At 37.9% G+C, this 13,256-nt stretch overlaps 1 protein-coding gene across 1 annotated transcript in view; it reads left to right on the plus strand.

The window, feature by feature from the left end:
* insra (insulin receptor a) overlaps positions 1-13,256 on the plus strand; it is a 71,003-nt gene that overhangs the window by 22,492 nt on the left and 35,255 nt on the right. The window lies entirely within an intron of this gene.

Consider the following 13,256-nt stretch of genomic DNA (forward strand, 5'->3'; position numbering starts at 1 on the left):
AAGGGCATGTATTTCCCTGGTGGCTCGTATTTTACACACAATATTAAAAGTGATCTTAATTATCTACCCTCTGCCAGAAATGAGACACCCAGGGGGGGCTAGTCATCCTCCTCCTCCGCCTCTGCCACAGCAGCTTTCGCCAGTGTTTGGGTTTGTTACATATTTAATAAGCTCCCATAAGGAGGAGAGCAGCTCTTAGCAGAAGCCTCAACCTCTGATTGGTTTTTCCACACTTGTAGCATGTGTGTGTGTGTGTGTGTGTGTGTGTGTGTGTGTGTGTGTGTGTGTGTGTGTGTGTGTGTGTGTGTGTGTGTGTGTGTGTGTGTAGCCTGTGGGCAGAGGGAGGCTTCTGTCAGTTTTGTGCAGGCTATCACAATTAGAGTGTTGCTATGAATCACATTTGAGTCAGGTCAGGTGAGGAGCCGGACTCCTCTCGATATGGATGTTCCAAATTTAATCTTGGCTCACATCACATATGTTCGTCCACCAGTCACATGATGGACATGGAGATTTGTCAGGGTCAGTGTGTGTGTAACGGCAACACAGACATGGGTTATAAATCACACAGGGACATAACCTCTGTGTGTGTGTGTGTGTGCGTGTGTGCAGACGGCTATTGTTTAGTCTTGCTGCTAGGAAACAGGAGAGTAACACTGTGGTGTAATCGTGGATATGAACACATCAGTCATTCACCCAGCCTGTATCAGAAGGAAAAGCGAGGTCACTGGTCACTACAGGGGTGAGGAGGGGTGAGTGGGTGGATGGGTCCCGCCTCGCCGTTGACCCTCAGCGCTCCTCTCCGCCGACCTTGTCGCAGCTCCCACACGCAACGGTGAGAGCTGGCGCCACGATCCTTTTCCACTCCGAACAATGGTGGTCGTAGAAGTTCACGGAGCGTTCTTCCCAATTGTTTCCTCTCTTTGTTTGTCTGCTTCCTCTCTGAGGTTATGAATGGACACAGGGGCCTGGGGTGCCGCCTCGGTAGCGGCGGACACTTTTATGAGACCAAAATACTGATGAGTGACCTGTGGAGGTCAGCGAGGCAGGAAAGAGGACAAACTTAGCTGCTAGTAAAGTTGTCTGTGGGGAAATAGGAGGATATTGTTACGAAGCTTTATTATTTTGAGATGGAAGTGACCCCTGGTGTGACAAAACTTGAAGGAACTACAGCGTTATTATATTATCTTGACTTTTGTTCATTATTGGCATTGAGATCTCTGACTGTATGCCACTTTATACCTGCCAGCAGTGTGAGGACGCTGCTCTTTGATGCCTCTCTGACATGTTGAGGGCTGCTGTAAGCCAACAGCCTAGGGGACTGATGCATTCATTGCCCGTGGTACTGCCTTAAAAACATGAAGTGTGTTTGAAAGCCAAGCCAGCCTTGTCCTTCTCCCATCACATAAATCATTCCTTCTGTTTCTATTTTTGTCATGGCCCCCATTCATCCCGTACCCTCTATAGAATTTTAAACCTTAATGCTTAAATTCATAGCTTTGTGCACATTTTTGCCCTCTACTGCTGCGAGAAGTTAATGAAATTGTGTTCAAACTAAAACCAAGGTGATAGAAAATCGAGAGATAAGCTTGTGAAAGACGTTACAACCTTGCCAAGTGTAAACACAGATGAAATGAATGAAATTGTCCTCAATTCACCAGTGAGGACAGACTTACTTTACCTTTCCTCGCTGTGTGTAAAATATAATTGCTGTCACAGCTCTTCAACACAGACTGCTGAGATTTCATTATAGGACTGCAACCTCACATAGCGTTAGACCACACGTCATTTAAGTACCATATATTCTGTACGTGCACATACGGCCAGCTAGTTTACGAGGTAAAGGCCATAGATTTTCTCATGCGTTAGTAGATTACCCCTCCAAAAGAAACATTACATTCCCGGCAGCATGTTTGAATTCCTTTCTATTCCCTGGTTCTACTGTGCAAAAGCGTCTAAAACAATATCCAACTTGTCTGCGAGCTGTTTGTCTTTCTTTTTTTTTTTTTGGCTTTCTTCAGATAAATGCTTCTTCCTTTTTATGAGTAAGTAAAACATATGTTGGACTTTTCAGAACCAGGATCACAAAGTGTGTCACATGTTAAAAAAATAAACATTTTAGTCAAATGTTTTAAATAATTTTAACACAAAAACAAGTAAACATTAACCAGGTTTCTATCCAAATGTATCGCAAATTTTAACTTAATTTTTCGAGTAATACAAAAATGTGAACGAATGCCTGTTTCCATCCACTACCATTATGGGGTTTTAGGAGCTGGTTCATTGAGATTAGCAGTATTTGATAATTTGAATTTAGATTTTAAAGTTCAATTTATATTGTTTTTGCTCTGACAACTATGCTATCGTTAGACTATTAAGTCTTGATTTATAAAGATCAACACATTATTGATTTTATGCACTGACAACTGTCATTTACATTTGCAAAGTCTTCAGCCAGTAAGCTATGCTGCGTTGTCTTTAAACTAGTATTATTTTCTTAGAATGCACACTGGATGCTGGAAATGGGCAGAATTGTAGAGAAAAAAAGCCGGTGGTAATTGCCAATTCTGGCTTTGATTTCAATGATTGAAACTGACAGTTCATTTCAATCAATTTTTTATTGATTTCTGCATTGTATAAAAATGTTAGACACATCATAAATATTGTTGAGTTGTGGACTTATGTCAAATGATTCCCACAATCCTCAAACCCAAAGAAACCCATAATTTATTCAAGATATTTATTCAACACTGTATTTTCTGCTAGCCATTGCTAGGTAGTTGCTAGTTGCTGTAACTTCTGGGAAAACACTGGTGACATTGGATACATCAGAGAGTGAAGAAGGAAGTTGTGAACATGACTGAACATAGCATGAATAAAACAGTATTATTGCCTCGTCCATATCAATCAAATGTCTTTTGTTATTGTTTTAATGTGAGAGAGCAAAATCTGCATACAACTACTTGTTGAGAACAAATCAGGGCATGAAGCATTGATTAAAAAAAGGTGTCAAGATGAATTTTAAAACACTCAACAGAGTTGTGGAAAAAAAAGAAAAGAAAGCTGCTGTTGTGAAGCTGATATTTGTTTGACTAGGCAAAACTTGAAACCCACATCAGCTACATGCATTACCCACTACTCAGATCGATTTGATAGATTGCAGTGCATGAAAACAACAAGCAGAAAAAGCTTTGCTTGATTTTGCTGTGCAAGGACCTGAGCTGTATAACCCAGTGAGTAAACTTACTGTAGTATAAATTGCAACTTGTCTGACCTGATTTTTTTTTGCAAACTTTGGTTTCAGCCATAAAAAGAAAAAAAAAAGGAATCGGATAAGATCAGACAGATGCGTATAAGTCATAAAAATCTACTCGCTTTTTTTTCTTACCCCAGTCTACTCTTTTTCATGGCTCAGTGTGCAGAGTGCTATTCTACTAGCCTAAATCCAGAGAGCTCTCAGACCCCCCTACACAAACTTACACACACACCATGAGTCCTTTCCTTTGAGCTGACTTAACTGCTCTGGCACTCAGTCTTGTGGAGCTGCTGCACCCTGCGAACCCTCACCGTTCAGCTACTGGAGCCATTCCCATGGAATCCCAGACATTTCAGGCATCTGTTAAAGCTGGGCCGACAGGCATTTCTTCAGTGCTGTACGCGCTCACTCACCACAGCCGTTCGATTTACAACAGCTCACTGCTGTTTTACTGCTGGTTTAATCAGACCCACAGGAAAATGTTTCTTTTTATCTACTCTCACAAGTTACATGCAACCTTGTTGCACATGTTTTATTAGTTTAGAACAATCATTTTTGTATAATAATTTTAATTTTTACTGAAAAAAACCCAACTTGAAATCATGATGATGTTACATTTATTGGAGTCTGTACCAAACTAACACGTGTTCTTACATCTGGAGAACAAGATTTGTAGGCCAGGGCATCTCTGCTTTTGTCAAAAAATTGCAATTTCAATTCAAGTTCAAGTTATATTTTCTATAAGAGGAGCTCTTGTCTCACTCTTATTACTGGTCACATTCTTTTTTTTTTTTTTTGATTCCACAGAAGTGATTTGTCTTTTTTATTCCACACAATCTGCTGTGGTCACTGCCAGAAACATAAAATACTAGCACTCAAAAGATACACGCATCAGGGATGCTCCCATAGTTCACTTGGTAGAGCGTTCGTCCCATGTACTGAGACTGTTGGTCTTCTGCAGCGGTCGCTGGTTCGATTCCCGCCTGTGTCCCTTCAGCTGTCCCTATCCAAAATAAAGGCAAGAAGCCCAAAAAATAATCTTTCAAAAAAAAAAAAAAGATACGTGCATCATAAATCAAAACCATCACCAACTGTGCCTTCTTTATACCTGATAAATAAATTTACAATGAGTAAAGTTAATGCAGACAAAAACCTTCAGCTAGATTCAAGGTACACAGATTTCTCATTCACTCTACTGTGGCCTCTATGGAAGATTAACTGCATTCATTAAAATTTAAATATTTAAAAGACAAACGGTTGTGTGATGTTGCATTAATGCCATAAATGTGACATACATGCTGTTGATGTCATAACAGTTAGTCAAAGTCAGCGACAGAGGTAGTCATTATTTCAGCCTGATACCGAGGCCTGGAAGGAAATGAAGATTCAAGGCTGTGGCGTGCGTCATTTGCCTGTCAAGCAGGCAGTGTAATTGCCCATCAATGAGTGCACAGTGTTTATCATTTCTATTCCAGTCACGGACAAACTGGATATCCTGCCTTCAGATGGCCGCCACGGCAGGGCGACATTAAAAACAAAAAGTGCTTTTCCATGTTGTTTGTGTGTTTTTGTTCTATTAACAGAGGCCTGGGCCGGTTAATGAAATTGTTTACGGTTCCTGTTGCTACCAGAGTCGTCTCAAATGAGCCCTGTTGCTGCTGCTGAGTCAGAGCACCTGACAAGTGGTTACTGAGAAAAAATTAGACAAATAAACCAAGCTCATTAGTCGCCGCTTTTTATAAAGTCACGTTCACACAACACCTTTAATCTTTTTCTGTGACGTACTTAGTTTTGCCTTAATTCAAATTATATTGATTACTGGTTGTTTCTGAGTCTTGATTTTCTTATTTGTGTTTTGATACATCATTAAAAGGTTTAGACGTCAGAATCCAAATTATTGTTATCGGTCCTGGCTTGGTCCTACTTGCTTTGGTTTTCCTGTGCCTCACAAGACTAAAACAATGGAATTAGTTTTAAAGTATCACTTGTTCATGTTGTTCTTGTGATCATTCCATCTTTTTTGCTAAAAAAGAAAAGTGAGCAACGCAGCTCCGACAAGGTGAATCTTGTCCCCCTGCCCCTGTCTTTCTTTGCTTACAAACTCCAACTAGCAGGTATTTTCATTTTAAATTAATCTATTAGTTGTTTTTTTTTGTCAATCAATAGATTAATTGTTTAAGTTCAAAGCTAGTAATAATGGCCTTCACAACCTCTTTTCACAGAGGCCCAAAGTGGTATCTTCATATTCCTCGTTTTATTCAACCAACACCTTAAAACCTAAACTTGTTAAATTATAGTTATACATGTTTGCTACTAACCATTTTTTTCATTATTGATTAATCTTCCTATTTCTTACTAACTCAATCAATTGATTGTTTGGCCATGAAATGTCATAGAATAGTAAGTAATGCCCATTAGGGCTACACCAAATTATTATTTTCATTACTGATTAATTTACTTATTATTTTCACAATTAATTGGTTAATCATTCAGTCTAAAGAATGTTAGAAAATTATGAAAAATGCTCACCACAATCTCCCAGAGCCCTAAGTGAAGTATTCAGATTGTTTCTTTTGTCCAGTGGCCAAAGACTCCTCATCTTCATAAATGACAAAGAAGCAGTAAATCCTCACGTTCAAGAGGCTGGAACCAACAGATGTCTGGCATTTTTGCTTGAAAAATGACTGGAATGATTAATCAATTTTCAAAAGAGTTGGCAATTAGTTTTCTTTGGATCAACAAATTGCTACAGCACCACTCCTCATCATAATTTTCCAGAGTCGAAAGCTGTCTTGTTTTATTGCAGAAACAGTTCAAAACTGGAAGGTATTCAGTTCACTATATTATAATGTAAAGAAAAGCAGCAAATACTCTTTGAAGTTGGAACAAGCAAATATTTGGCATTTTAACCGACTTTTATGTCTGGAGGCCCTACAAACAACCGCACGGTTTTTCTGTCATCTGCACAGTTTGGTTATTTTTTTTTACAGATAAATACTTGATGATAAGTAATTACCCTCAATTCAAAAAAAGCCTCATAGCCTGAGGCCGATGGAGTCACAATAAAGTAATTAATTAAGTGTCTAATTAAATGTCATTGGGCGTTGAGTGATTTGGTTTTACTGATAAGTAAACGTTGAAGCATTTGCCCAATGTTCCTGTCTATACAGGACTCTTCACAGTCAACATCGCAACTCAAATGTCATGCGCTCGATGAATTCATTCATTGTTGATTTTATGTCCCGCTGTCCATCCGTCTTCATTTGCTACCATCTCATTCTTATTAAAGGTATGGAGGGAGCTGCAGTAGACAGAGACATGTTTGGAAATAGAAGTGGGGACTATATAACATCTGTTCCTCACTAGTGGGGAGGAAACCAGGCAGCTCTGTATTAATGACAGACGTTAGTGCGTATCAGGGCAGAGACACCAGCCATCACTGCCTGAGGCAAGTTAAAATCATAAATTTAATGTGCCAAGGGCACAGTCAGGGATTTTGATTCTGTTATAGAACTAGAAACGTCAGAGATGGCGTAGATTGATGTTATTTATTATATTCATACTGGACAAAAGAACAAAAGAAAAAGAGCTCAGATGTCTGGTTCATATTTGCATCCATTTCTTTTAGGACATTTTGTGTTCATGCACCCTGTGTTCTTCTGGCACTGTAAAATTATAATGTGTTTTCTAGTCAGTGTTTTTTATCTGTCTGGCTGCTGTATACAGATAGACCTGGAAGATATGGACATGGCTCAGCATACCACTCTGAAGGCCATCCGTCATTTTAAATGAACAAAAACAGCCTTATATACCAGCCTGATAAAGACATCATAGTCAAAGATGTTGGCCTTTTGATAGCCTTGTGTCTTATACCATCTGTGCATGACACAATAACATATAACAACAAATATAATATATACACATTGAATTAACATTAAGTATCACTGCTGTAGCATTGTCACAATGCCACAGTCTTAAACTTTGATATAAGTTTTTTTTTTGCAAAAAAAAAAAAAAGATACTTGATACCTCTTTCATTACTATGACAAAAAAGTCAGGTACACAAAATATGATGATTTTTAACACAAGGAAATCACCTGGAAAGCTTGTGTTGCTCAACACAATTTAAAATGTACTATAGTTGGGTAACACAATACAACAATTTTGAACTTGCAATACTAGTTTAAGTTTATTCCTGGAAAAAAAAAAAAAATAACCTGCACACAGTGATAGTACAGAAAAAGTCACTGAACACTGTCTGGTTCTGCTTTGCTGTGAGCCAAATTTCAGAGAGGAAAATAAAAACAAAAGTAAGGTGAGGACTTGAATGAGAACGTAGATCTTTTCTTTTTTACAGCTTTCTGTACTTTTCTATACTAGCCAATGTTTGTTTTGTATTGTTTTAAACTGATGCTGTAGAAAAAGTATTGAAGTATTGATACTTTTGACAACCTTACTCTGTTGCCATATCATATATCAAGTGACAAAAATAAGTAATAAAATAGGTTAACTTGATACTCCCAAAATCACCTGCCAGAAAAACTGGATAGCAGCAAGGAGAATAAAGGAAACAATCACATCTGATGGTTTGCTGAATGCGTTAAAAATATTGTTTCAGTGAATGAAGCGCAGGCTCTGCCCTGCATACAGTTTGGTGAACTTACATCAGCAAGTTTGTTGTAACAACCCTTGTGTGACCAACAAAAACAAATAGCTGGCTGGCAGAAAGAGCAAACATCAAAAAAGTTTAATTATATAAGCTTGCATAGATACCTTGGTTAGAAAAAGTTCCCCAAGTCGCATCTCAGCTGCATGTAGATTGGGTTATTGAGCAATGACCGTTGGTTGTTCTCTTTGGATGTTGCACTGGATGTTATGTACGCATTTCATGCTGAAACAATTAGTTGAAGAAAGTTTAGTAGAGTTGTTGTTGCCTTTCTCTTGCAAATTTAATATTTTGAGTTTCTGACTGTTGGCTGGACAAAAGAAGACATCATGGGCTCTGGAAAGTTGTGATTATTACTATTTATTTATTTTTTTTATTTTATGACATTTTATAGACTGAAATGATTATGCAGATTAATGCAGACTGAAAGATTCCATGTGGGCTGAAATACCTTCATGAGCACGTGGAAATATTACAAAAATCTATCACAGATAGTTATCGTTTTGCTCACTGTTAAACTTTTATCAGGCCTTTATTCTGAAAGGGGTCAGTGTTGTGTTCCTTAGTTATGATAATGAACTTTTTTTTATATTAAACTCTAACTTTATTCACTCAATGCTGTACATCCATATTATTTACATCGTTCTTCTTCTATTGTTGCTGCTACTGTTGTTGCAACTTGTATCCAGAATGCATGGCACATCGTAAGACTTAAACTTTTGGGCATTGCCAAGAAAAATAATTAGCCTACAATTCATCATATGGCAATTCAGAAGTGGTGACGAACAGCAGAAGTGGATTACTGGGTTTTTAGCTTATAGACGTCTACTTGCTGGTCTGCCCTATGTAGAATGCTTCTAACTGTGTGATTATTAGAAATTTTGCCATTATTAGGACCTTATATCACATTTGTTCCTGGCCCATGGCAGCCTGATCAAGTTTTCATGTGGCCCTCCTTGAAAAATTAGTGGTAACCACTGGATTAATCAAAAAGCACCCCTATATGCATTTCCAATAATAATAAATTAGTCTCTTGCTTTGCTTTTTGTCTTTTGCATTTTTTTTGCATGGCTTCATCATCAATAAATATCTAGTCAGCTGTTTTGCTGTACAAGCAGTGAGTGCCAAGCAATCCACATCATATTTGAAACATGAATCAATCTTCAAAAGTCCAATTTTGGCAATTTATTCAATCCTCATGTTGCTGTGCTGTTTATTTTAGATTGTCAGAAGTGTGGAAACGTTGAAAGAAAAATACTTTTTTTGTTCTTCTTTAGATTATTCTCTTCTGGGCCTTCAGCAAAAAACTTTCTTTCGTATGAAACTAAATACTACCCTCGTCATGGACGTGGAATTTTAATTACCAACCAGCGCACCGCCGCATTCCCTTTTGGCATTTTCTCAGGTCTATTATGATCTCAATGCAAAAAAGCCTGAATAAGCTGCTGTTTCATCACCGCCATAAAAAGGAACTTGGAAAAACTCACCACAGAATGATTTAAGGGACGATTGTGGTTAATGACAAGTACCAAGGCTCTTAATTTTAGGCAAAAATCCCAGAGTTTAGGGTACAGTGAAGTGTGTGGTGTGGTTACAACAACAAAGATAGAAAACTCTTCAGAGTGTGCATCAGTTGCAGACAGCAGACAAGGAACCGTTATGAACTGTATGAGTCATTCCTTGCAAGCAATGTGGATTCTTTCTGCCTTTTCGACACCCCACGCTGTAGAAGCTCGCCGTTGGCTTGCAGCCTGCACAAATCTGTTTCTTCACCTCCCATTTCCAAGTTGGCATCGCCCTGACAGGGTGTATTCATCTGTGTCGCACAGGGGCCTGGAGTTGTGTTGGTTTGTTGTTGATGTCAGTTTCGGGGCTTTGGGGATTGAGCATGTCATTGTGTGACTCTGCCCACCCTCATCCAAGTGAAACCTCTACTGATGAGATAAAGAGCCAGTCATTTCTGCAGCATTATACCCCGGACTGACACCTGTCTTGGGTTTTCTGTCTGACAAGAAGTGAAATAAGTTTAAAAGTTCTTGTGATCATGCCATCCTTTTTGCTTTAAAAACAATACAAAAGAGAAGTGACACAGCTCAGACAAAGCAAATCTCAGCTCCTGCTAATCTGTTTTCTTTGTTTTGAGAGCTGCAACTAGCAGGTATTTTCATTATAAATGAATGATTTAAGTAATTGTTTGGTATAAAATGTCCAAAACCAGTGGTAAATGCTCATCATGTAGTCATTTTCCAGAGGCCCATGGTGATATCTTCAGTTTTCTTCTTTTATCTGACCAACAGTCTAAAAACCAAATATATTCAATTTACGATTATACAGAGGTTACAACAATTTTTTGTCAATTGTTGTTGTTGTCAATTGTTGTCCATAAAATGTCAGAAAATTGTAAAAAAAAAAAAAAAAAAATCAGTCTAAAGCCTGAAAATTTTCAGTTCACTATTTTGTAATTGAAATAAAAAGAGCAAATACATACATTTGAGTACCTTAAACAAGCAAATATTTGGAATTTTTGCTTGGAAATTTTCTTTAGCAATTAAACAATTAAAATACTGGTGATCTAATTATCTGTTGATCACTCATGGATTAATCAATGAATTATCTCCACTCTACAATGATCAGCACTGTTGAAGCTTGCTGTTGGCTTGCGGCCTCCACAAATCTGTTTCTTCACCTCCTGTTTTTAAGTTGGCATTGCCTTGACAGGGTGTATTCATCTGTGTCACACAGGGGCCTGGAGTTATGTTGGTTTGTTGTTGATGTCCGTTTTGGGGCTTCAGAGATTGACCATCTCATTGTGTGGCTCTGGCCCCCCTCCATCCAAGTGAAACCTCTGTTGATGAGATACAGAGCCAGGCATTTCTGCAGCATTATACCCCAGCCTTCGTGTGATTTTGTTTTTTTTTTTTTAAAGATTTAGACTTGCCAGTCGTAAACAGACCTAAGTCCAACTGCCGACCCAGCACTTGTCCCCCCAAAAGCCCCATTGATTTACTGTTGTCAAGTGATTTTACTCTGTCCAAATGGAAGATAAGCAGTGGAGATGCTGACAAGACCAAACTCAAGCTGAGCAGAACTAATTGACCTATGGTCCTCATGAGCAGTGCTAGCTGCAGGGTTTATAGCGACAATAAAGAAACTGGGTCTGTATTAAGAGATTTGCATGTTTTAAGGAAAGAATGACAAACTCCTCTAAACAGTCTCCTCAGCGTCCTCCCCGCTCTGAGAGATCAAAGATGGCTTGGGGTGGCCCCACTCTCAAAGGTCGTCAGGGTCTCGACCTTGAAAGCATTTTTGACAAGCGCACAAGAAACAAGTCTATCTCCTTCAGTGTGGTCACTGGTGATGATACTATAAAAGCCTCTCATGATGTCTGATAGCGAATAATGCCGCTAATTTAAGATCAACTACCAGCATTGATTGCAGCTCAGCAGACACAGCCAAGTCAGCTGCTGGCAAAGTGAACTGTACAAATCTTTTGGACAGTGATTGGTTTGTTTTGGTGCTTCATGAAAGTGGTTGCCTGCCTGCCTGCCTGCCTGTTCTCTCAGGTGGCACTCGGTGCATGTCTGGAGCTTGACATCAGTTACTGAAATTGACTGACCCACATTAACCTTTGGTTTTTTGCACTCACCAGTGCCTCTGAGACGTCAGACATGTGACATTTGTATTGCACATGCGACGTAGGGTTGCAACTGACAGGTATTTCCATTGTGTATTATGTAATCTGGTTGAAATGTTGAAAAAGTGAAAAATGCCCCCTGCAAGTTCTAAGGGCCCAAAGTGACATCTTCAAATGTCTTGTTTTATCTAACTAGTGCAAAATCTATTATATATATTATTTTTTGGTCTATTGATAAAATGTTTCAGCTCCAATTTAAAGATAAAGAAAATGGAATGTAGGGCTGAAACTAACAGTTATTTTCATTATCATTATTATTTATCATTATTGATCTTGATTTATCAGTTAGTTTTTGATAAGTTGTTTGGTCCTTTAAATGTCAGAAAATGATGAAAAAATGTTGATGTCACTATTTAATGAACATCTTTTCCCAAAATCAGTGAATTTGGAAAATGTTCTTATCAAAATAGTAGCAGTTAATGCAGTATTGAACAACTATTTTTTATTTTTTATGAATTGATAAAATTGTTTGTGTAATTGATTAATTGCCATTAAAAATCTACTAACTGACAATGTTTATGGAAGTGGCTGTAATTGCTCCCTGTTTGATGTTTTGTTTAAAAAAACGACAGGCGGACAAGAGCAGTCATTTCAAGACATTTCTTTTATTATTAAGAAAAGTGCACAACATTTGCAACTCTAGTTTAAATCGATGTGTTCAGATCCCAAAGATATTTCATCTAAAATTATATGAACCAGAGAAAATAAGCAAATTCTCAAGAGAATTTAGAAGCTGGAACCAGCAAGTATTTTGCATTTTTTCTTGATTATGCATCAGATCATTAATCGGTTATCAAAATTAACTGACAAATCAACTGATTGTTTCAGCTTTACTGTCTTTTGTGTGAACTGTGGTATCCCTGTATTAGAAGCTGAAAATTGAGACGTCATTGAAAAATAATTAAAATGCCTGCTGCCGCATTTAATGGATCTCACTTAGAGCTGCAACAATTAATCAATTAGTTGTCAATTATTAAATTAATCACTAAATATTTTGATAATCTCATGATCAGTTTGAGTAATTATTTAAGGGGGAAAAATGGTCTTCTTAAATTCGAATATTTTTTGGTTTCTTTACTCCACTATGACAATAAACTGAATATCTTTGTGGACAAAACAAGACATTTGAGGACATCTTGGGCTTTGGAAAACACTGATCAACATTTTTTACCATTTTTTGACATTTTATAGACCAAACAACTAAATGATAATTGGAGGAAAATAACAACAATGAAAATAATCATTAGTTACAGCCATAATCTCACTCGAAATGTTATTAATCCATTGAGAAGGAAAACATTTTCACCAGACACCATTCAGAAATATTAAGATCAACAGTAGGCCCAAGTGTCTGAAATACAACTTTAATGTGTAACTTATTGCAGTCAGTTTGTAGGAGGAGCCATCAGTTGTTTAAACAGATATCTCGACCGAGATGGAAAATTTCAGTTGTTGCAGGGCCGTTGAAGTCTGTAAAAACTACTAATGAGTTGTGGACATGATGAGACACGATGCATCACCCGAGGCATCGAGCTGTTCAGCACCACACTAACATAACATGACTGTCTCAGCACGACTTTAAACCCACATACACACATACAGAAAGTACCACGTTTCTCTCAACAAGGACATCTGAATGGAAA

This window comes from Lutjanus erythropterus, chromosome 12, assembly GCF_056507025.1.
Source record: "Lutjanus erythropterus isolate fLutEry1 chromosome 12, fLutEry1.hap2, whole genome shotgun sequence".
Taxonomy (NCBI): Eukaryota; Metazoa; Chordata; class Actinopteri; order Lutjaniformes; family Lutjanidae; genus Lutjanus; species Lutjanus erythropterus.